Source organism: Bubalus bubalis, chromosome 9 (genome assembly GCF_019923935.1).
Source record: "Bubalus bubalis isolate 160015118507 breed Murrah chromosome 9, NDDB_SH_1, whole genome shotgun sequence".
Taxonomy (NCBI): Eukaryota; Metazoa; Chordata; class Mammalia; order Artiodactyla; family Bovidae; genus Bubalus; species Bubalus bubalis.
The window spans coordinates 1,305,482-1,329,043 of record NC_059165.1 but is presented as its reverse complement, the minus strand read 5'-3'; the positions used below and the strand labels follow the sequence as shown (position 1 = coordinate 1,329,043).

The 23,562-nt window shown below is 44.7% G+C and overlaps 1 long non-coding RNA gene across 1 annotated transcript; it reads left to right on the top strand.

The window, feature by feature from the left end:
- The first annotated feature begins 5,936 nt into the window (after positions 1-5,936).
- LOC123335219 lies at positions 5,937-10,270 on the top strand. Its single transcript, XR_006553621.1, has 3 exons — positions 5,937-6,099; positions 7,666-7,738; positions 9,571-10,270. It is a non-coding gene; the product is annotated as an uncharacterized LOC123335219 (long non-coding RNA).
- The last annotated feature ends 13,292 nt before the right edge of the window (positions 10,271-23,562 follow it).

Here is a 23,562-nt window from a genome sequence, read left to right as displayed (position 1 = left end):
CTCTAGAATGAGAGGCCAAGACAATGCCTGGCAGACCCCGCACGTGGGCAGGGGTGAGGAACAGCACTGGGCCCCCCCCCTTCTCGGGGTCTGTCAGGGTCAGTGGCCCCCCGCCCTTCTCAGGTCTCACAGGGTTGGTGGGCTCCCCGCCCTTCTCGGGGTCTCTCAGGGTCAGTGGGTTCCCCGCCCTTCTCGAGACCTCTCGGGGTCAGTGGACTCCCCTTCTTTCTCGGGGTCTCTCAGAGTTAGTTAGGGTCATTGTCTTTTCACCCCCAAGGTCATACTCAAGTTCTGAGAGATTCAGAACACAGGCTAAGAACTGAGTCTTCATCCGGACTTGAGCTTTCTGCCTGAATCTCTTCCCGCGTCTCTGTGATAAACTGGATTGGACAGCACCAAGGGCGTCCACTGACGGTGGTCTATTTACCTTCCATGCATCCTCCCTGACCTGACCCTGTCTGTAAGAGCATCTATTTTCGTCAGGACAGGCCCCAGGTGAGCCGCTCTTCCTGCTACTTTTAGCTATGTTTCCAAGAGCCAGTTCTCCCTTCTGTCCTCCTTCTTCCTGTGTCATGGCACAGGCACACGTGAAATCCTCTGCAAGACGCTAAGTATTTTTCTACTTGGAGTTATTACCCTTATGACTCCATTGCCAAGCCTATTGGCCACTACTGTTCTGAGGCCAGTAACTGGGCAGTAGCCTTCTTTGTGTTTAGCTGATCCAGGTGATTAAGTCTTGCCAGTGAAAAGTAACCACATGTGTAGAAATCCTGGGAAGTCTCTTTCTTCCCTTCTCCTCTTATACTGATTCAAATTATGGCTGCGGTGGCTGGAGCTCCAGCACCTTTTGGACCGTGATGATGAGGTTTGGACCATAATGATGAGGTTTGGACCGTGATGATGAGGTTTGGACCGTAATGATGAGGTTTGGACCGTGATGATGAGGTTTGGACCGTGATGATGAGGGTCACATCGTAGTAATCACAAAAAGAGTCTGAGTCTCTGGTGACCAAGGAATTGTCATTCTAGCCCAGGCTTAATGACGTCCATGCTTTTTGGTTTATGTATGAGAAATAAATATTTGCCAGCCCTTTCAAGTCCAGTTGTAATATTATCTTCAATCTTATATTAACTGTAGTATGTCAGCCTGTGCTAACATGCTGGGTGTACTTTCTCTTATTGTTATTCTGTGCTAAATTTCTATGGTAGCTGCTAACATCTTTATACACCTTCTCCTATTTCAAATTTTCCCTCAGATAAACTTCAGTGGAAACCAGTGTTCCAGGAACTATGCCAGGCGACTGGAAAACAAAGATTAGTGATGTATTAGTAACATGTCATTTGTGTGAGACATTCACTAGTCCACCCTCTTCTAAAGAAGTGCAGTGAGTGACTTCAGGTGATTACAATACAAGTCAGCCTTGCTCTTGGCCTATGAGAAGAGTGGGCCTGGTCTCTGGCTTTGGGAAAAAATTCAGCCTAGTAGGAAAGGAGGACAGAAGGGCATAAAATGATTAATGCTCACAAGCATCCAGGCAGAGCTAGATTTGTGCTTCTTTTCCTTTCAGGCTTATTGTTGAAAAATTAATAAGCTTCTGGAAGTCTACTGTTACAATAGAATCAGCAGTGACCTCATAAGGAGTCCAGCAACTTTCAAATTGGACTCCCTCTTCCCTTCACTGCCTGGGTGCAATCCAAGAGGAAAGTGAAAGTGTTAGTCACTCAGCTGTGTCTGGTTCTCTGTGACCCCTTGGACTGTAGCCCACCAGGCTCCTCTGTCCATGGACTTCTCCAAGGAAGAATACTGGAGGGGGTTGCCATGCCCTCCGCCAGGGAATCTTCCCGACCCAGGGATCGAGCCTGGGTCTCCCACATTGCAGGCAGATTCTTTGCCTTTTGAGTCACCAGGGAAAGATGACTATGGATAGCCAGACAGCTGCAAAACAGCTTTCCTTTTCTCTTTGCAATTGTTTTAATATTTACTTCAAACAAAGGTGCTTTAAGTCCTTGAGTCCTATTAGAGTGTTCTGAAAACATGAGTGAAAGTAGAACAGGGGAAATTATTTCTTCTGCTTTCTCTTATTTAAGACTTTTGAGACTTTTTTTTAAGGGCTAACATGTCCAGTAAAGCCAAGCATTCTCTTTTTTTTTATTGAAGTGTAGGTTATTTATAATATTGTGTTAGTGTCAGGCGTGTACAGCAAAGTCACTGTTATACATGTATATTTTTCAGATTCTTTTCCATTATATGTGATATATAATGTATTATATATTATATACATTACATAAGATATTGAATACAGTTCCCTATGCTGTACAGTAGGTCCTTGTTTACGTTTTATGCATAGCGCTGTGTATCTATTCTCCCGCACTCCTGATGTATTGCTGCCCCTTGTCCCTTCTCCCTTTGGTGATCACAGGTTTGTTTCCTAGGCCCGTGAGTTTGTCTCTGTTTTGTGTACAGGTTCCTTTGTGTTGCTGCTTGTGGATTTACCCTGTGTGGTGTCATATTTGTCTCTGTCTGACTTCACTCACTGTGACACTCTCCGGTCCGTCCACGCTGCTGCGAATGGGCTCGTCTCATTCTCCTTGTGGACAAGCAGTGTTCCATTGCATGTGTACCCCACACGTTCTTTCTTTTCATCAGTGGATGCTGGGGTTGCTTCCGTGTCTGAAGCCAAGTGTTACTGATGCCACGCATGGGCACCGGGTGCTGAGCCTAGGAGTATCTCTGTGGCGCTGGCTTGTCCCTCTTCCTCGTCTTCGTCTGCTCTGGCTGCTGGTTTGATCAAGTTCTGTGTGCTAGGGGCTGCAGGCCTTCTCGCTTTACACGAGTGAGCTCTTAATCCTCTCAGCCACTCTGTGAGGTAACGTAACCACTGCTTTACAGATGAGGAAACTGAAGCTTGGAGACGTGAAGGAACCTCTTCTAGGTCCCTCCACCAGAAGTGTGGCCAGGGTTTGGTCCAAGCAGCGTGACTCCAGAGCTCTGCTTTTAACCACGACACGGAAGTTTATAAAATGATTCCAGCTCACACATGGAAGGATTGGAACCTTGTCAGGTCAGAGACTTAGCGCTCCAGGGGCAGGCTGCCTCTCCACCTTCTTCCTCATGTCATACCAATATGGGAGGTTAAAATGTTGCAGAGAGGAAACTGGAAGACATGTTAATTTCAAGTTAGAGCAGAGATGAGAGGCTAGCTCTGGGTCGACCTTGGCCAGGTCTGTGGTCCACGTGGCACGCTGTGCTCCATCACCAGGAAAGGCACCAGCGCCCGTCCCTGACCAGCGTCCGCCCTCTGGATGCTTGCAGGCGACTCCCATCCCTCAGGGCTTCAGGGACCATTACTACAGGAGGGAGGGAGATAGGCCCTGCCTCTTCTGATGTTTTCTCCTTTCCTGGGAAAGTGAGCAACAGCCACTCTGCTGGGCCCCTGTCCTCAGCTCTCATGCCTTTGGGCCAGCTGAAAGAATGACCCTCTGACTGGAGGCCACAATAGCACACGGCTTTCACCACCACGGACGACTGTCTGGGCCGGGGCCAGGCTGATTGTACTCACAAGTAAATCAAGAAACGCCATGGCCTCTGTGTTTGCTCTTCTCTCTGCCAGGAACGTTCTCTTCTTAGCGTTCAGCTCTCGGCCCAAGTGTTACCTCCTCATCCAGGATTGCTCTGGGCAGCCACCTTAGATGTTTCCCTCTGATACCAGCACATCATGTTTAATTTCCTTCAAAGAAAGCATTTTTATTCAATGAAATCACTAGTGATAATCACTAGTTGCAGCGGTACATCACTAGCTATAATGATATATACTAGTTATACCACTGGTTATCATGATATGGCTGGTGGTGTGTAATGATGTAGCTAATAAGTAACTAGTTATCGTCTCCTGAGAACAGGGGTCTTTTGTTCAACAGTATATCCTCAGCGCTGGAGTCTGTGCCTGGCATACAGGAGGTGGTTGATAAATGTTGGTTAGATGGGTGAACGATGTGAACGATCGAGTGCCATCGTTTTCTTTGGACAGCACTAGCAAAAACAGTCTGTAAAATGCAACTGCACGTGGTTTTGACACACAGCTCCCTTTGCAACAAAGTTCAGGAATGGGAGCTCTCTTCTGCAGCTGAGGAAAGCGGGTGCTGGGGGTGTGGCCAACCTGCTTCCTCTGGGAGTCCTGGGAGGGGGCTGTGGCTTCCCCCCACTCCTGCTCTCCCCATTCTGCCCGAGGAAGAACCACAATCTCGTTTTGAGCTAGTTGCTCTGTTTTCAACAACTGTGTCTTGTACTTTATTTGTGTCAATAGTGTGTGTGCACACGTGCACGCACACACACGTGTGGAGACAGCTAACACACTCTCCATGCTAGAAGGTGTTTTTGTATCTGCCCTCCTGACAGATCAGGCCAGTAAGAGAATGCCTGTGACGTGAGCCAGATGCTGGTCTCGGTGGGCCAGGAACAGTGCCAGGCAGCTCCCTATTGGAACACTTCCTCACCTGATACCACCCAGGCCTGAGGGGAGGCCACCCTCAGACTTGAAAACAGGAAGGCAAAAATAAGATAAACTTTCTTCTGCAACCCAGAGTGAAGTTCTTTGTATCAGCTACTGCCATCTTCCACCCACCTCCATCTCTTGTGCTACCATGGGACCTAACCCATGAAGAAACACAGGCATTTTAGGCTCCCAGTGGATTAATCCTACAAACCATCCATTATTCATTGTAGACCTGCAGCGCTCAGCTTCAGTGCCAAAGCTCTAGGGGATACAGATGACAAGGACTTGCACTCTGCGATTTCACATTCTGAGAGGAGCTATGAGACCAACTCCACTGAACACACAATATATTGATTAAGGCTATGTTGGTTTTCAGGACAGTATTGTATTGTTACCACATTGGTTCAGGTTTATAAATCTTGTGTCCAAAAAGCAATTGTAAATTACAAGGATACTTTGAAGTCTAGATTTTTGACCGCAATTTGCACAGTTCTGGATACAAAGTAGACCCTCACAGGAAAAGTGGCAGTTTGAGTGTTGTTCGGTGGCTCAGTTGTGGACAGCTCTTTGAGACCCATGGACTGCAACACACCAGGCTTCTCTGACCTTCACTATCTCCCAGAGTTTGCTGGAGTGGGTTGCTGGGCCCTTCTCCAGGGGATCTCCCCCACCCAGGGATCAAACCCAGGTCTCCTGCACTGAAGGCAGATTCTTTACTGTCTGAGCCACTAGGGAAGCCCCTTGAACGTTATGGAACCCTATAGATGTTGATCTAGGCTGCTCTTCTTATTAATTGAAAGGAATGGTAGATGGGGCAGAATTTCTGTTCTAATCTCAGGGCACATTTCCAGAAAAGGGTCATGCGAGCCACCCCTAGAAGCACCATTGAATTGCTGAAGGAGGCTGACCCAGAAAGCTTCTAGGGGCCCCTGAAAAGATGACAGCTCAGGCTGTCCGGGCCGCATCTGGGAGGCCACACAGGGCTTGGACTCCCAGCGTCCTGGGCTCCCTAATTAGTTACACTGTTGCCCAGCTCTCGGGAGCCCTCCCTCTGCTGGAGGCCTGGAATCTCTGCCTCGCCCCGCGGCCTTTGTCTGCCTGCTTTTGTTGTTGGTCTGCCTGCTCTTTTAGTGAGCTTAAGTTTGCCCTTCTTTTGTTCAATTCCTTTTTCTGACCAGCTGGCCTGAACCTCATTCAAATGCCGTGTGCGTGTTTTTCATTTAATTCACAGAAGAGCCTTGGGAAACTTCTAGGATTCAGGTTGTGCAGGGGTCACGTTGCTTTGAGTTTCAGCTTCCAATTGATGTTTAAAAAAAGACTAAAAAGCAGGACTCCAGCTGCACCTTCTGAGTCTCGCCAGGTGTGTGAGCAGCAGCCGGCAAGGAGAGGGGGCAGACAGCCTGGAATCACATCACGGCATTTTAAACGGTATTTCATAGGTGGTTATTACTGTTCATCACAATAAACTGAAAATATAAGAAGAGAGGAATCAAACAGCCCCAGTGAAAGGGATGGATCTTATGTTCCTGAGGCCACAAGCTGAGAGCTAGAGAATTCAAGATTCCAACAGCCTCTGCTTCAGACTGTCCTACCTACTGAGGCTTTTGTAAGATCCCTTACTTTCTGCAGACCTCTACACCCTTACCTGTCTGAAAGAACCCAACCTGTTTTCCCAGAGCCTTATGCCTGTAAGAGAATGACTCAGCGAAGAGATATTCCAGAAATTGTCACTGTTTTGAATCTAGGAAGAGAGGAAAGCAACATCGCAAGAGCCCTCACCCCCATTTTTTTCAGAACACTGATGCACCCCAGCCACCCAGAAAGATTCACTGTTTTATTTTGAAAATGTCTCCTGGAAATTAGTTTTTTATTTTTTTTATTTTATTTTTTTTTACGTCAAATCTTATTTCCCACTACCTCCCATTGTGTACTGGAGCACATACTGGCTAAAAGCTGAAAGAAGTGGATGAAAGGAGCTTCCCTGAGTTATCCTTCCAGCCAGAGTCTCATTGGTGTGCACCCTGGGAGATCCTGTTCTGTTCCTTGGGATCTTCTGCTCCAAGTTCTCGCCCATAATTTGGCCCTTGAGTATAGAGTTGTCCCTGAAGGATTATGCCATTGTTAGGAAAGATGTCATGTATGTGAAGGAATATAAAAAGTTTTAGAGGAGAAGGGTTTTCCCTTTAAAATACATGAGGCTAGCAAGCACGGCACGCATGTTGGCAATCAAACCGTGTTCTTCACCATTGTGGGTCTCTCTTGGTTCATGATAAGAGATGCCCTTTCAGTAGCGTAGTCTATACTCCACAACGAAGCCAAGCCATGTCAAGCTGAAAGTGCTTTAAGCTCTTCATTCATCTAAAACTTCATCTCAACGCAGAAATTTTATTTTCCCCGAAGCTTTTCAAATCGACTCATTTTGCAAGGCCAAAACCAAAAAACAAAAAGCCTTTGCATGCACTAAGTTCTTTGGACTTCCCTATTTTCATTCCCTAACTGGCACGTCGTCATTTCCTCTGTCGGTCACAGTCTAGCCTTATTGCATTCCTTGCTGTTTGTCTCCTCACGTAGCCCAGCGTCATCAGCCCCTTCTCTGACATCCAGAGTTTTTGCCTCCTGCTGAATGTAAATTACCACATTCTAGCGCTATGGAAAACCAGAGTTTCAGATTTTATCTGGTTCGCTCACAGTGTTAAACTTCAAGAACATGCTTTCAGTAGCTGAGGTCCAAAATATAGTCAGATCTAAATTTGGTAAATTTAGTGAAGTGAAGTCGCTCAGTCGTGTCTGACTCTTTGCGACCCCATGGACTTTAGCCTATCAGGTTCCTCCATCCATGGGGTTTTTCCAGGCAAGAGTGCTGGAGTGGATTGCCATTTCCTTCTCCAGGGGATCTTCCCGACCCAGGAATCGAACCCGGGTCTCCTGCATTGCAGGCAGACGCTTTACCGTCTGAGCCGCCAGGGAAGCCCTGGGAAATTTACTGGCTGTCATAGTCTTCATTCTGCTTTATATTTTGCAGTTTATGCATCTTGTCTTGGTCACCCTTATCGCTCATTCCCCTCACGCTGTAAGCACGTGTCCTTGCTTAGTCTGGGCACACTGTGTCATCCTACAAATGCCTGCTTTTTTATTGACAACTTGCATTTTCTCTGGTTTGTTTGTATCACAGGGTCAAAAGAAGTCTGATATCATTCAGATTCTCCCTGTCATGAGACTGATGCCAACTCAGTCACCTCAAGCAGGTGAGACCCTCTTATAACACCATCTCCAGGGAAGGGCAGCGCCCCTCAGCCTTTGTAACTTATGTCAAAGCACCAAATAAAATTTTCGTTTGACAAATATCTTCAAGTCTGATTAGCTCTGCAACTCTGCTCTAGTATGATTCTTTATTTCCTTTGATGTTTAAGACATTTCCTTAAGATATTTAAGACAGTTTCTCTAAGGAGTATCCTGGGTTTTTTTGTTTGTTTGTTTTTGGTCTTTAAATAATATCCCCACTGATTTTTCCTTAGAGTTCTTGCTATCTGTAAACTCAAGTGACAGAAAACCCAGTTGAAACCTACTAAGAGATTTACTATATAATTTCACTAGACGAGCAGAAGTCGTGTGGCTCTGTGTGTCGTCTCAGCCGCGAGCCTCTCCAGGCTGGCTCCTCCTCTGTGTCACTGGGCTGCCCTCCTGCTGGCACCTCTCTGCAGGTTCTCTCTCCACTTCCATAATATCCTACATCAGTTTGCACTCTATTCTCAGCCTGCAGTCCAGGGGGAAACAGAATCTCAGTGAAACAAATTTAGATTTTTACAAGCATCACTAAGTGTAGAAGTGTGAGGGAGCATGGGTGCCAGGGCACGTTCTTTAGCCACGACGGTGGGGTAAGGGCTTTCAGAAGCTGTTTTTTGAAGTCCGGCTTGAATGAGAAAACAGACCTGAAAACATCCCGAGAACAATTGTTTGAAGCAGAATCAAGAGCACTTGCAAATGTCCTGAGACAGGGGAGCTTGGCATATTCTCAGGGCATACGGAAGGCTGGGGGGGCTGGAACTGCAGATGAGGGGTTGGAAGAGTTAGGGGAGAGGCGGCGGGTTATGTGCTGCGGATCCCTGCAGAGCATCCCAGAAAGGGGCTGTGATTTTTATTTTGCGGTGAACTAAAGCCGCAGGAGCGAGGGTAGCCAGGGAGGAAGTGACGTGAATCAGCTTTGGAAAGCTGAATGTGGCTGTGCTGAAGAAGATGGACTGTGGTAGCCACGTTAGCTGGTCCTCCGGGGCCCCTGTGCCCCCCAAAGGAGGGACTAGGCTAGAAGGCCCACGTAGTGATGGAAGGTGATTGCCGTGTGAGGGGGAGCCAAGGAGCCCGAGGGAGAGGCCAGAGTGAAAGAAACAGCCGTCCAGAAACCAGTCCCAGTCCCAGGAGCAGCCTCCTTGACTCTCACCATCTCTGATGGGGTTCCTTGCCTTTCTCTGCAGCAATCACTCAGGGAAATCCTCTGATTGCATGTGACCGGGGGCACATACTAACGCTCCAGTCAGCAGCCAGAACTTCCCCAGAGTGTGGGAGCTGACGGGGGACAGGTGGCTCAGAGGGGAGCTGAGGCACAGTTACCAACAGTGATGAGCAGATGATAGATGCTGTGAACAGCTGACCGTCTTCATAGTCTCTCTTCCTTAAATTCCATAGAAGTTTGCATCCAAATGACAGCATCTGGGCCTTACGTATTAGGAATTCTTTATATGATTCTCCTATGATATTGAGTGATGGGCTTTTGATTTTTATTGTATTTAAATAATACACATGAAAAAGCACAGACTCAGAGCGTTGATGGTAGAAAAATGTTGCAAGTAGGAACCCTGATAGCATGTTTAAAGAAGACACCCTTCAGGATGTGATTAGATGGCATTATTATTGTAATTTTTGCCAAGTAATGTATTATAGAACAGGACATTTATTTAGCATTTTATGTACCTATGAAAGGAGGGTTATATTTTGAAAGCAGGACTTTAAATATTTCATATTTTTCCATTAATTTTGATCTGAATATATCATAAAACAATCTTTGAACTCATTTCAATTTCAGATTACTTTCAAAGAACCTACCTCTTATTCTTGATAAAAAAACAAGAGTGAGCTTGGCAGACACAGGAGATGTTTTGATGCTGGAGGGCCTGACACCGCAGGTGAAGAAAAAGAAGTGTGTGTGTGTGTTTGGGGATCACTAACAAGGTGAGACTGGGAGAGGTGGGTCTGTGTTTCCCTGTAGCAGAGGGTCAGCAAGCACAGAGAAAGAACTCAAGCTGGGAAGCATTTTAAAGGATTCTACTAAAAGATAAAGAAGGAGACCCTGGACTGTGAAACAGTATTGTTCAAGGCATGTGGAAGCATTCCAGTCAAAGGGGAAAAGAAACAAGCAATAAGGAAACCCCGGGAGAGAGGAATAATATTGCACACGTCACTCAAAGCTCAGGGGTCTGAGCTACATTCGCTTGGAGCGGCGAGAGAGGAAGGAGGAGAAATCATCTGAGTTTGAGTCGGTGTCCACAGGCTGTCCTGCAGGGACAGCTGTCCTCCGGAGGACTGGTCAGTGTTTTTTGTGGAAGCCTGATTTTCTAAAATTAATTTCTTTATTCTGGCCTGATTTGGTACTTCTCTTAGTGTCACTATTCAAGTATAAGAAATGTACATGCTGTTGTTGAAGGACATGCTTTCCTTCTTGGGGTATCTAAGATTTCCCACTCCCCCATTCATAAAGAATTTCATAACCCTAGGCTTAGAAGCTGTTTCTCCTACAAAAAAAAAAAAAAAAAGGCTGTCAAACCTCAGGTGAGTTTGACAATATAATTTGTTTTCCAATATAATTCTCACTCTATGGGGCCTGTTTGGAAAGATCCATTTCCCTGGCCCCTGATCTTCAATAGAGTCTCCAGCCTGAAGCCTGTGCTTAAGATGTGCTAGAAAAGCAATGAATAGAGACAGAAAACACAGCTGAGATGCTGATGCAGAAACAAAACAGAGCAAACAAAAGAAAACTGCATTGATTTTGTGTTTGTCGAGCTTAAAAAAAAATAACTAGTTGCTGTGACAGGTAAGTCTGAGTCAAGCGAGGGGAGATTCTGTTCTTCAAGACGTATTATTTAGGAGCCAGGTTCCTGCTTCTTGTGCCTCCATATCTGGGGACCACTGAGTCCTCTCCATTAAGCTGGCAGATGGGAAGAGAGCTAATGTGTCATGGAGGAGAAACGGGTGGGGAGGGCCATCAGTTACGCCTGAAAGTGATCACATCCCTCCCACTCGTCCTCTGCTAGTAGAACTCAGTGCACATGACCACGTCCAGAGGCAAGAGGACTGTAGGACCCCAGTTCCCAGGAGGGGCCCCAGCGAGCTGCCGTGCAGCGCGGCTGCTCCAGGCCACTTCCCGCCACTCAGACCATCCTCCAGCAGCTGTGAGGGGAGGACTAGTTCCATATCGGAAGAGACAATTGCCAAATTTTCAGGAATTTTGAAAACTGGTTCTTAAACACAGCCATTATTAAAAACTAAATTATACCAGCCTAGTATTTTAAAATGTTTAAACCTGCTATTTAAATGTTAATTACTACTTTAAAAATAAATACTGACAACTCACCAGTTTTAAAATTATGGTATTACCATTTTTTTTTCCTGAACTATATTCTTGAGGTTAGTAATCTCTTTTCATTATACGGGACTGGAATGCAAAAGTAGGAAGTCAAGAAATACCTGCAGTAACAGGGAAATTTGGCCTTGGAGTACAGAATGAGGCAGGGCAAAGGCTAATAGAGTTTTGCCAAGAGAACGCATGGTCATAGCAAACACCTTCTTCCAACAACACAAGAGAAGACTCTACACATGGACATCACCAGATGGTCAACACCGAAATCAGATTGATTATATTCTTTGCAGCCAAAGATGGAGAAGCTCTATACAGTCAGCAAAAACAAAACCAGGAGCTGACTGTGGCTCAGACCATGAACTCCTTATTGCCAAATTCAGACTGAAATTGAAGAAAGTAGGGAAAACCACTAGACCATTCAGGTATGACCTAAATCAAATCCCTTACAATTATACACTGGAAGTGACAAATAGATTCAAGGGATTAGATCTGATGTACAGAGTGCCTGAAGAACTATGGACGGAGGTTCGTGACATTGTACAGAAGGCAGTGATCAAGGCCATCACCAAGCAAAAGAAATGCAAAAAGGCAAAGTGGTCGTCTGAGGAGGCCTTACAAATAGCTGTGAAAAGAAGAGAAACGAAAGACAAAGGAGAAAAGGAAAGATATACCCATCTGAATGCAGAGTTCCAAAGAATAGCAAGGAGAGATAAGAAAGCCTTCCTCAGTGATCAATGCAAAGAGATAGAGGAAAACAATAGAATGAGAAAGACTAGAGATGGCTTCAAGAAAATTAGAGATACCAAGGGAACATTTCATGCAAAGATGGGCTCAATAAAGGACAGAAATGGTATGGACCTAACAGAAGCAGAAGATATTAAGAAGAGGTGGCAAAAATACATAGAAGAACTGTATAAAAAAGATCATCACGACCCAGATAATCATAATTGTGTGATCACTCACCTAGAGCAAGACATCCTGGAATGTGAAGTCAAGTGGGCCTTAGAAAGCATCACTATGAACGAAGCTAGTGGAGGTGATGGAATTCCAGTTGAGCTATTTCAAATCCTGAAAGATGATGCTGTGAAAGTGCTGCACTCAATATGCCAGCAAATTTGGAAAACTCAGCAGTGGCCACAGGACTGGAAAAGGTCAATTTTCATTCCAATCCCAAAGAAAGGCAATGCCAAAGAATGCTCAAAGTATTGCACAATTGCACTCATCTCACACGCTAGCAAGTTCACCTCAGTCACTCAGTCGTGTCTGACTCTTTGCAATGCCATGAAGCACAGCACACCAGGCCTCCCTGTCCATCACCAACAATCGGAGTTTACCCAAACTCATGTCCATTGAGTCAGTGATGCTATCCAACCATCTCATCCTCTGTCGTCCCCTTCTCCTCCTGCCCCCAATCCTTCCCAGCATTAGGGTCTTTTCCAGTGAGTCAACTATTCTCATCAGGTGGCCAAAATATTGGAGTTTCAGCTTCAGCATCAGTCCTTTCAATGAACACCCAGGACTGATCTCCTTTAGGATGGACTGGTTGGATCTCCTTGCAGTCCAAGGGACTCTCAAGAGTCTTCTCCAACACCACAGTTCAAAAGCTTCAGTTCTTCGGCACTCAGCTTTCTTTATAGTCCAACTCTCACATCCATACATGACCACTGGAAAAACCATAGCTTTGACTAGACGGAACTTTGTTGGCAAAGTAATGTCTCTGCTGTCTAGGTTGGTCATAACTTTCCTTCTGAGGAGTAAGCATCTTTTAATTTCATGGGTGCAGTCACTATCTGCAGTGATTTTGGAGCCCCCCAAAATAAAGTCTGACACTGTTTCCACTGTTTCCCCATCTATTTCCCATGAAGTGATGGGACCAGATACCATAATCTTAGTTTTCTGAATGTTGAGCTTTAAGCCAACTTTTTCACTCTCCTTTTTGACTTTCATCAAGAGACTTTTTAGTTCCTCTTCACTTTCTGCAATAAGGGTGCTGTCATCTACATATCTGAGGTTATTGATATTTCTCCCAGCAATCTTGATTCCAGCTTGTGTTTCTTCCAGCCCAGCATTTCTCATGATGTACTCTGTATATAAGTTAAATAAGCAAGGCGACAATATACAGCTTTGACATACTCCTTTTCCTATTTGGAACCAGTCTGTTGTTCCATGTCCAGTTCTAACTGTTGCTTCCTGACCTGCATATAGGTTTCTCAAGAGGCAGGTCAGGTGGTCTGGTATTCCCATCTCTTGAAGAATTTTCCACAGTTTATTGTGATCCATGCAGTCAAAGGCTTTGCATAGTCAATAAAGCAGAAATAGATGTTTTTCTGGAACTCTCTTGCTTTTTCGATGATCCAGCGGATGTTGGCTATTTGATCTCTAGTTCCTCTGCCTTTTCTAAAACCAGCTTGAACTTCTGGAAGTTCATGGTTTACATATTGCTGAAGCCTGGCTTGGAGAATTTTGAGCATTACTTTGCTAGCATGTGAGATGAGTGCAATTGTGCGGTAGTTTGAGCATTCTTTGGCATTGCCTTTCTTTGAGATTGGAATGAAAACTGACCTTTTCCAGTCCTGTGGCCACTGCTGAGTTTTTCAAATTTGCTGACATATTGAGTGCAGCACTTTCGCAGCATCATCTCTTAGTTTTTGAAATAGCTCAACTGGAATTCCATCACCTCCACTAGCCATGTTCATAGTGATGCTTTCTAAGGCCCACTTGACTTCATGTTCCAGGATGTCTGGCTCTAGGTGAATGATCACACTGTCGTGATTATCTGGGTCATGAAGATCTTTTTTGGACAGTTTTTCTGTGTATTCTTGCCACCTCTTCTTAATATCTTCTGCTTCTGTTAGGTCCATACCATTTCTGTCCTTTATCGAGCCCATCTTTGCAAGAAAGTAGGGAAAACCACTAGACCATTCAGGTATGACCTACTTCAAATCCCTTATGATTATACAGTGGAAGTGAGAAATAGATTTAAGGGACTAGATCTGATAGATAGAGTGCCTGATGAACTATGGATGGAGGTTCGTGACATTGTACAGAGACAGGGATCAAGACCATCCCCATGGAAAAGAAATGCAAAAAAGCAAAATGGCTGTCTGAGGGGGCCTTACAAATAGCTGTGAAAAGAAGAGAAGCGAAAAGCAAAGGAGAAAAGGAATGATATAAGCATCTGAATACAGAATTCCAAAGAATAGCAAGGAGAGATAAGAAAGCCTTCCTCAGTGATCAATGCAAAGAAATAGAGGAAAACAACAGAATGGGAAAGACTGCAGATCTCTTCGAGAAAATTAGAGATACGATGGGAGCACACTAACAAAGGAATGCTCAAAATTCTCCAAGCCAGGCTTCAACAGTACGTGAACCATGTAATTCCAGATGTTCAAGCTGGATTTAGAAAGGCAGAGGAACCAGAGATCAAATTGCCAACATCTGTTGGATCATCAAAAAAGCAAGAAAGTTCCAGAAAACATCTATTTCTGCTTTATTGACTAAACAAAGCCTTTGACTGTGTGGATCACAGCAAACTGTGGAAAATTCTTAAAAAGATGGGACTACCAGACCACCTGACCTACTTCCTGAGAAATCTGTATGCAAGTCAGGAAGCAACAGTTAGAACTGGACATGGAACAACAGACTGGTTCCAAATCAGGAAAGGAGTACGTCCAGGCTGTATATTGTCACTCTGCTTATTTACTTATATACAGAGTACATCATGAGAAATGCTGGACTGGATGAAGCACAAACTAGACTCAAGATTGCTGGGAGAAATATCAATAACCTCAGATATGCAGATGATACCACCCTTATGGCAGAAAGCTAAGAAGAGCTAAAGAGACTCTTGATGAAAGTCAAAGACAAGAGTGAAGAAGCTGGATTAAAACTCAACATTCAGAAAACTAAGATCGTGGCATCCGGTCCAATCACTTCATGGCAAATAGATGGGGAAACAGTGGAAACAGTGACAGACTTCATTTTCTTGGGCCCCAAAATCACTGCAGATGGGGACTGCAGCCATGGAATTAAAAGATGCTTGCTCCTTGGAAGGACAGGTACGACCGACCTGGATGGCGGGGGACCTGCAGCCTTGGGGCCTTTGCTGCAGGTGCACATGGACCTGGGAAAAGTGAAAGGCGTGGTGACGACTGAAGGGCCAGTGCCTGCTGCTGCCCAACGCGGGGGGTGAGCCGGCACGCCAGCAGCAGAGGACAGGACAGGAGTCTGAGAGACTCCTTCTGAGCTTGATGGGGCCACAACACCCCACTGCTGCGTCTCATGCAGATTCTTCTGTGGCAATGCCTATGTGAACCACGAGACAAAGGGAGACCTGGGGACATAGTTCCAATTTAGGGAAAATGCCAGTTTTATTCTTTTTTAAATGAAACAAAGAGGAATATTTTTAATGATAAAATGTACAATTGACAAAGAAGATAAACATCATAAATCATTAGACACACAACAACAAAGAAACGAAGATACATAAAGCAAAAGTCAGAAGAAATATAAGGGAAAAGAAAAAATATATACTCCTACTGAGACATACTGACATTTCTCTGAGAATATTTCATCAAGTGCAGAAAAAATAAGGATGGGGCATCTTGAATGATGTCTTTAATCATTTAAATATAATAGGTTTCTATTTATATTAATTTATACTAATCTTAGGTCCTACACAAATATATTTAAAATTTTATATCTCATACGTTGTAATTAGATGCCCAAATACCAGCTTTCTATTTGAGTTTAATCCTTACTATTTAGGGGCTTAATAATGGGCTATATAGGGCTATATAGGCCTTTCAGAAGGTCTAAGTAACTTGGGAACATCTTCAGCAAGACACATTTTAGAATTTAATAAACGGAAGCCAAGACAAGGAAAACGAGTTCGAAGTTTTAATGAGCCAGAAGTATAAATGGAAATGACAGCTAGGATCCTTGGCTCTGAGTCTACCTCCCTCCTCTAAACCAAGTTGAGGAAACAGAAAATTCATTCATCTCGCTATGCCTTATTTCATAGACCACTGAGAGGTTCAGAATTCTTTAAATGGCTCCTTTTTCTCCTCAGAGGAAGGCTTGTTGTATCACCTATTTCCTTCCAGGCAGGACTCAGAGTTGCAGATAGCATCATTTTCATTTCTCCTCAGGGGCCGTGATTGAGTTGGACCTTAAGTGTGAGTATTCCGTGGAGACAGTGCAGCTTCCCAGGTGACTCAGTGGTGAAGAGTCTGCCTGCCGATGTAGGAGAAGCAGGAGACAGCTGCTTGATCCCTGGGTGGGGAAGATCCCCAGGAGGAAGAAAATGGCAACCCACTCCAGTATTTTCGCCTGGAAAATTCCATGAACAGAAGGCTACAGTCCATGGGGTTGCAAAGAGGCAGACGTGACTAAGCATGCATGCACTCTGTGGGGACCACACCCTTCAATTCAGATTAAATGTGATACAATTCCATAAATAGACTCTTCACACCAAAGCAACATTATCAAATACACGTTTTCCTTGGCTTTCTAGGATCCACGGTGGCCTCAGAATCTTGACTCTTTGTGTTTCTTTCGAGGGCAAGCTTGAGCTTGCCTCTCGTGTCGTTTTCCTGCCTAATGAATGCGTGTTTCTCGAGAGACTTTGATGTCTAGTTATTTCTCACCCAGAGCCACGCTTTAACGTGTCCTCTGCAGGGTGCAACGACCAGGGCTTTACCGTGTCGTTCAATTAGGTAGGCGTGGGGACCACTGCAGCGGAGGAGGGGTGGAGCCTTTCATTTTACTATTAAAGGGCCCTCTTTGGGAAAGGAAATGGGTGGTTTTTCATGTTTACCGGAGCTGTGGTCCTGTGAAGGAGAGAAGAAGGCTCTCCACTTACATTACACTATTATGGGATTGCAAATAACATACTGCACAATGGTGATTACAGCTCATTGAGTCTTTTGAGAACTCAGCCACCAGGGCTCGGTCTCTCTAAAGATGCTGGACTGCATCTGTGGAGAGAGCAGGAGAAATCACTGGGTTCAGATGGGGGAGAGTCCAACAGCAGGAAGACAGGCCCTCCCTTTTCTCTTAGTGCTTTGGGTGAGAACTCCAACATCATTCTTAAGTTATTCCCAGTGCCAGCGCGATGACTGAAACAGACTCCAGTTCTCGGGATTGCTGAGCTCCAACAGGTTAATGAACAGCTAGACTAATAGCTCTGTTGAGAATTCGATTTAGAATTTTATGTAAGGTAATATCCACTTCCATGGGAAGGCACATTTTTTATCTACACATAGGATTTAGCTCTTGGTTTAAGGCATCAGTTGGGTAATTTCTTCTGAAAGTTCTTGCCGAAACGGAAACAGCAGCAAAATCCAAATCAGCCTGGAGGTGATGGGCATCACCACCTTCACTTTCCTTTCGGTTCAGAATAGCTTTATTCTTCAGAGCAGACATAAACGATTTGGGTCCATGCACAGGCGTATCATAAATGCCCAGAGACGTGCTACTCTGCATTAATGAAGGCATCACGTCACAGTCAGCTAGGAGTCTCCTGGCGATAGAAATGTTACTGATGTCATCATGTGTGGGTTTAGCTTTTGTGACCTTTAGCAGCCAGCTAACATGGAGGATGAGAGGCAGACACGTCTTACTGAGCGGAGAGTGTGCAGGGTGAGACAGGCTGCAAAAGGCGATTGCTCCCGTCACATAAATCAGTGTGCCTCGGCAAGGCTGGAAGAATCTTAGTGATTCATGGGCACAGACTTCAATTTACTATTTTTCCTCGGTGCCACGGAGGGGCAGTAGGAAGAGGAAGCCTTATTACAAGGAGCACTGTTCTTCTATTGGAAGAAAGAAAGGATGTGAGAGAGGCCTCAGGGCTGGCTATCAGCACGCCCTTGCTTGTGATCAAGGGGACTAACTATTGTAAAGTCCTTGTGCGTAATTGTCTGAGAAGTCGTAGAGCGTCATCCACTTCCTTTTGAACTGCATGTACACACTGAAGCAGTGTTTTGAATGGTTGTTTTGAATGGTTTTGAACTGCTGTTTTGAATGGTTATGTGTCTTGTTATGTCAGGATAAACCAAAGAAAATCATTTTCATGGGTTTATTGTTTCATGAGAACCCATTTTTGGGAAGCGTCTCTTGATGTCGTGTGTGTGAGGGAGGAAATGGGCGGAGGCGGATCACGTACCCTCCTTTCTGTTTTGGAGTTCGTCACGATTCCAAGGGGAGAAGTTTCAAAATTTGAAAATTGTGTAGCAAAGTACCCCCTCTTAGGACTCTGCTCTCACCCTTGTTTGCAACGTGCTAAAAAAAAGGGCCTGAGGCATCTGGACTCTGGTTTTATTTCCGACCTTGCTGTCGGCTCCCAATCCGCAGCGCTGAGGGTGGTACCTTCTTATTCGTATTATTACTCCTGGGTATCTTTGGGGTGCAACATAAGTCGTCTCTGGCAGGAAGCAAACCCGAAGCAGACACTTTAACATCTCTTCTCATTCTACACTTGAGACGGTAGCGTCAGACATCTGAAGCCGCGGGAAGTTCCTGGAAAGGGATTTCTCAGCGTTCACAGTGCGCTGAGGCCCTCACACCTGCCCACGTAACAGGCGTCCCTGGCGCTGGTGTGCAGATCATCAGCTGCTCTCACAAGGCCCCTCCTAAGGAGAGGCTCTTGAGGCAACACTCCAACTCTGGCATGGTCTAGAATGCAACCAGCATCTCCAGAGCGTGAGTCACGTTGGCAGGTTACATTTAATTTATAAATCAAATAACATGTTCGTTATCTCCAAGGACCTGGAAATCAGCACTGGAAATTAAGTTGGGTTTCAGGCCACCTCTGTTCTGCTTTGAGGAAAACAGCAGGGAATCGGAAATGTTTCGTGGACACCGATAATACTGTCATAAAGGAACGTTCCCCCAGGGAAACTAGCGCTCTACACGTGTTGAAAGTGGTAACGATGATTACAACCAAACTGTGATTCCTTTTTCAGAAAATTCACAGTTGGCCAGGTAAATCATATCAATGGAACTTAGATCCTGAAAAGCGTTTTATCACATGCTCTTTTTACATAGCACAGCAGGAGGAATATTCTAGATTCGGCACCTGTCCCTCAAGGCTGATATACTCAGGACAACTCAGCAGGAAAAAGTAGGTCACACACTTTAAAGCAGGCACATTTGCCAGTTTCCAGTTTTGTCTCTTCGAATATTGTTGTTCTAGACCCATTGGTATTGTGTGTGTGTAACAGGACAGTATGCTAAATAATTTTGTTTGATTTTTCCAAAGTTGTTTCCCATCAGGTAGACAGCCTCTTAGTATTTTCCCACTTTAGGATGTCTTTGAAGACCCCAGAGCAGAAGTCAGAGGCTGTTTCTGCCCCTTTTGCAATGCTCTAAGTTCCTTGAAGGAATGATGGTTGTATCTAAGAGGGAAGAAGGAGAACATGGGCTTCTCAGGAGAAACCGGGGCAAACATGCCGCAGCACCCACAGCAAAACCCCAGGGAGGGGAGAGGCCTGCCTGCGGCGGGGCTCAGAGCGGGGTAAATACACACTTTGAGTTAAATATATGTTATATTGGATATATTATATTATATTATAATATATACTATAGAATATATTTTGAAATATATATTAAATACATACTTTGAATTAAATATATGTCATATTGGATATATTAAATTATATTATAATATATACTATATATATTTTGAAATATATATTAAATACATATTTGAAATATATATATATTTGAAACATGCATTCTGACCATCCCCTGTGCACAGGTTTATGGGGTGAGGTTCATGCCATCTCATCCTGTGTGTGTCCCCGCCCCTATGTGGCGCCCTGCATAATAGTTTGCATAAGTCATTCTGCTAGACTATAGCTGCAAGGGTATAGTAATGCGTGAGCCTCTGTCTCTGCTTCAAACGTCTCCCTCCAAGGTCTACTTTTTGCTGAAATTCACCAGTCACGTGCCTGCTGCACCCAGCAGCTCTCTGCTGGCCCTGCCAGGAGGGAAACTGGAGGCAGACGGGAAGCTGGCGGAGGAGGAAGGCGCACCTGCCTCCTGCTGGCTTCATGTCCTTGTCACGCCCCCCAGGAGCACCTCTCACATCAGCGTGGCAGGGCGTTCTAGAAGGAGCACTTGATTTTGCACCTTCAGTTTCCCAGAGCCAGGGATGCTGTGTCCTCTGAGACCTGTCTCCTGCCAGCCCGGCTTAAAGCCTTTCTGAGTGAGACCCCAGCCCCTGCTGGCTGACTCCTCCTTGGAGGTCTGAGGGGTGAATCTGTGGGTCCCCACCTTCAACGTCTAAGTTTCAGAAGTTCTAAACTTTTTCCTCTGATCCTTCAGTTCTAGGGGCCGAATATGTGTCCTACTACATTTGTGAGAGTTGAACGTTTATTGCCTCATGATCTTTCAGTTCTTCAAGAGCTAGATGCTATTCTATACATTCTTTACATGACACTCTCTCTGATAAAGTAATGGGTATGGTTTCTGTCTCCTGACAGAATCCTCTCCAGCACAATGGGAACTGCTCTTGCTTCCCTGCTTTGGCCCCTGATGTCTAGAGGGATGTCTTGCAATTATATGCATCATAACTGTGCCTTGGTTTGATTTAAATCACTGCCATAATATGGCAAGAGGTTTGCCATTAAAACAGCGTGGTGAGGACCAGGAGATTGGAAATTTCATGGTCAGGTTCAAATTTTGGTTCTTCTGTTTAGTAGCTGTTTTAAGTGAATTAGTGCATTCTTCCTAGCCTTATAATTCTTGTATGTGACCTGTCTGTAATAAAGTGTCCACCTTATGCTATTGTTGCTGCTGCTGCTGCTAAGTTGCTTCAGTCGTGTCCGACTCTGTGTGACCCCATAGATGGCAGCCCACCAGGCTCCCCCGTCCCTGGGATTCTCCAGGCAAGAACACTGGAGTGGGTTGCCATTTCCTTCTCCAATGCATGAAAGTGAAAAGTGAAAGTGAAAAGTGAAAGTGAAGTCTCTCAGTCGTGTCCAACTCTTAGCGACCCCATGGACTGCAGCCCACCAGGCTCCTCCATCCATGGGATTTTCCAGGCAAGAGTACTGGAGTGGGGTGCCATTGCCTTCTCCGTATGCTGTTGTTAATGAACGTCAAATGGGCCACTGAATGCAAAATTCTGAGCAACTAGCAAGTGTTCAGTACATGAGAGTTATTACCACTGTTTAACAACAAAAGAAGGTGAAATTCAGAAGAAGAAAAGTGACCTTGCAAAGTGTAGAGGCTTGCAGGATGGCGAAAGAAGGGAATAAAAGGGACACAGTTAGGAAGATAAAAGAGAGCAGAGTGGGCATTGGGAAGGGCGGGGAGGAGGCGGTCATATAGGGAGAGTGAGTGAGTGAGTGTGTGAAGCCACCTGGGCTGGTTTTTAGAAAAATCTGTCATCTTATAGCAAAGGGTCTAGAGTGTGCTTCATTTTGTCCTTTGTCCATTTAAAAATCTATGACAAGTCACAGTGATGTTTAATTTACTCAGCTTAAGATAACTGAATTTCTGAACATCAAAAATTTTTTTTTCAAATTTAACTGTCTATGTTGGAATCCTTTCTAAAGGAGATTACATATTTCATCACCCTCTTTCATTCTTTTCTTTGACTTATACTTTGCTAGAGAAATGTTGCTTCCAACCTTGATAACATGTCAAACATTTCCACTTATCTCTTTCTGAAACTGCTCCATTTTCTTCCCGTTGAATTTAAGAGTCCATGTCCTTAGACGTGTATCTTGTAACAATTCTGTCACATCCTTAAATCATACTGTGAAGGCATAAAACTCTCATCTGCTCAAGCTGATGCTTGGAATCATCTCACTTTTGTGGAATGACAGGCCGCGATTTGCAAACAGGTTCACGCACCGGCAACTGGGCTGAGCTCACGACACGTGATCTTTTCCCTGGTGTGTTTTCTAGTATGTGTGTGTTATGCTGGATGCCAGGTATAAATTAGTCTCTGCCCTTGCAGAGCAGGCTGGTACGTTTGACAACAGCATCTCTTGTCTTCAGAGGAGGCCTTGTATGAACCAAACCACACAGCGCGTGTTGTCTTTGACCAACAAGTCAGTAAGGGTGAGACTAACTTGAGTTGATCTGTAGCAATTGCTCTGTCTTTTTAAGTCACCATGCTTCCTCTAGCAGACACATACACACCATTAGCACTGGTCAACATGAACGCTATGCAGATTTCTTTGTTCCTACACTGAGTGGTCCCAGGTGGCTGTGAGCTATGAACATAAGGTCAGTGGTGAGGAACAGACACAAAAAACTGTAAAATAAAGCACAACTCAGGTTTATTTATGTAGTATATATGGATCTATGTATGTATATGCACATATACTTGGTAGAATCAAAATATGTGTGTGTGTGTATCACACATTTTCTTCACGCTTTTCTGTTGTTTTTAAGTGTTCATGGTCTCCCTTCTCCCTATTTGCCCATCAACCCCTTCTCTCTGTATTAATCAGCTGTCCCCCACTGGAAAGGAAAGGAAAAAACTGTGCTGACTGCCGTGAGATCTAAGACGTTCAAGCCACAAAGGTTATTGCTGTTGCTTAGTCGCCAAGTCACATCCGATTCATTGCGATCCCATGAACTGTGGCCCACCAGGCTCCTCTGTTCATGGGATTCTCCAGGCCAGAATACGGGAGTGGGTAGCCATTCCCTTCTCCGGGGGAATCTTCCCGACCCAGAGATCAGACACCCGTTTCCTGCTTTGCGGGCAGTTTCTTTATCACTGAGTCACCAGGGAAGACCAAAACCAAAGATGGGGCTTCTTCTAATCTGAAGTCCTAGTGCCAAAAGGAGGCACCAAAATTGTGTGTGTGTGATTGACAGAAAGACACACAGAGAGAGGCGGGTGTAATGGTCAAGTCATAGGTTGTTAGAGGTAGCAGGGCGATAAAGATGGGTGTGAGGATGGCGAGGCCTCAGTGAACTTAAGGCCTCCTGGTTAAATGTGAGTGACTCTTGGTGACTCTGACAAGTCATTTGTACAAAGAATAACTTTATGTTCATGGACACAAGCAATTCAGAGGACCTAGGACCGATCAGGGTGCGTTTGCCAATTTGCCTTTTCCAGAAGACCCTCAAATTCCCTTTCCATACAGCTTTCTGCTTATAGTCTGCTAGGGATTAGAGCTCTAGATAAGAAAATTATTAGACTACTGTTCACATTAAAGATACAAAAATTGTGAATGAGATTGTGGAATTGCATAGGATTTAATCCACAGATGGTTTGATACATATAGTGGATTCTATGTTATTCAAGGAGAGTACGGATTTTAAGGTATGTCACTCAAATATAAAAATAGTGAATTTTATTATATATTATTATTAAAAATGTTTGTTGAACAGGACTAAGTTAGGAGTGTGAAGAATTATGAAGCTTTTCAAAACAAGTAAAGTATAATTTCATAATTGCTTGGAAATTTTATGTCC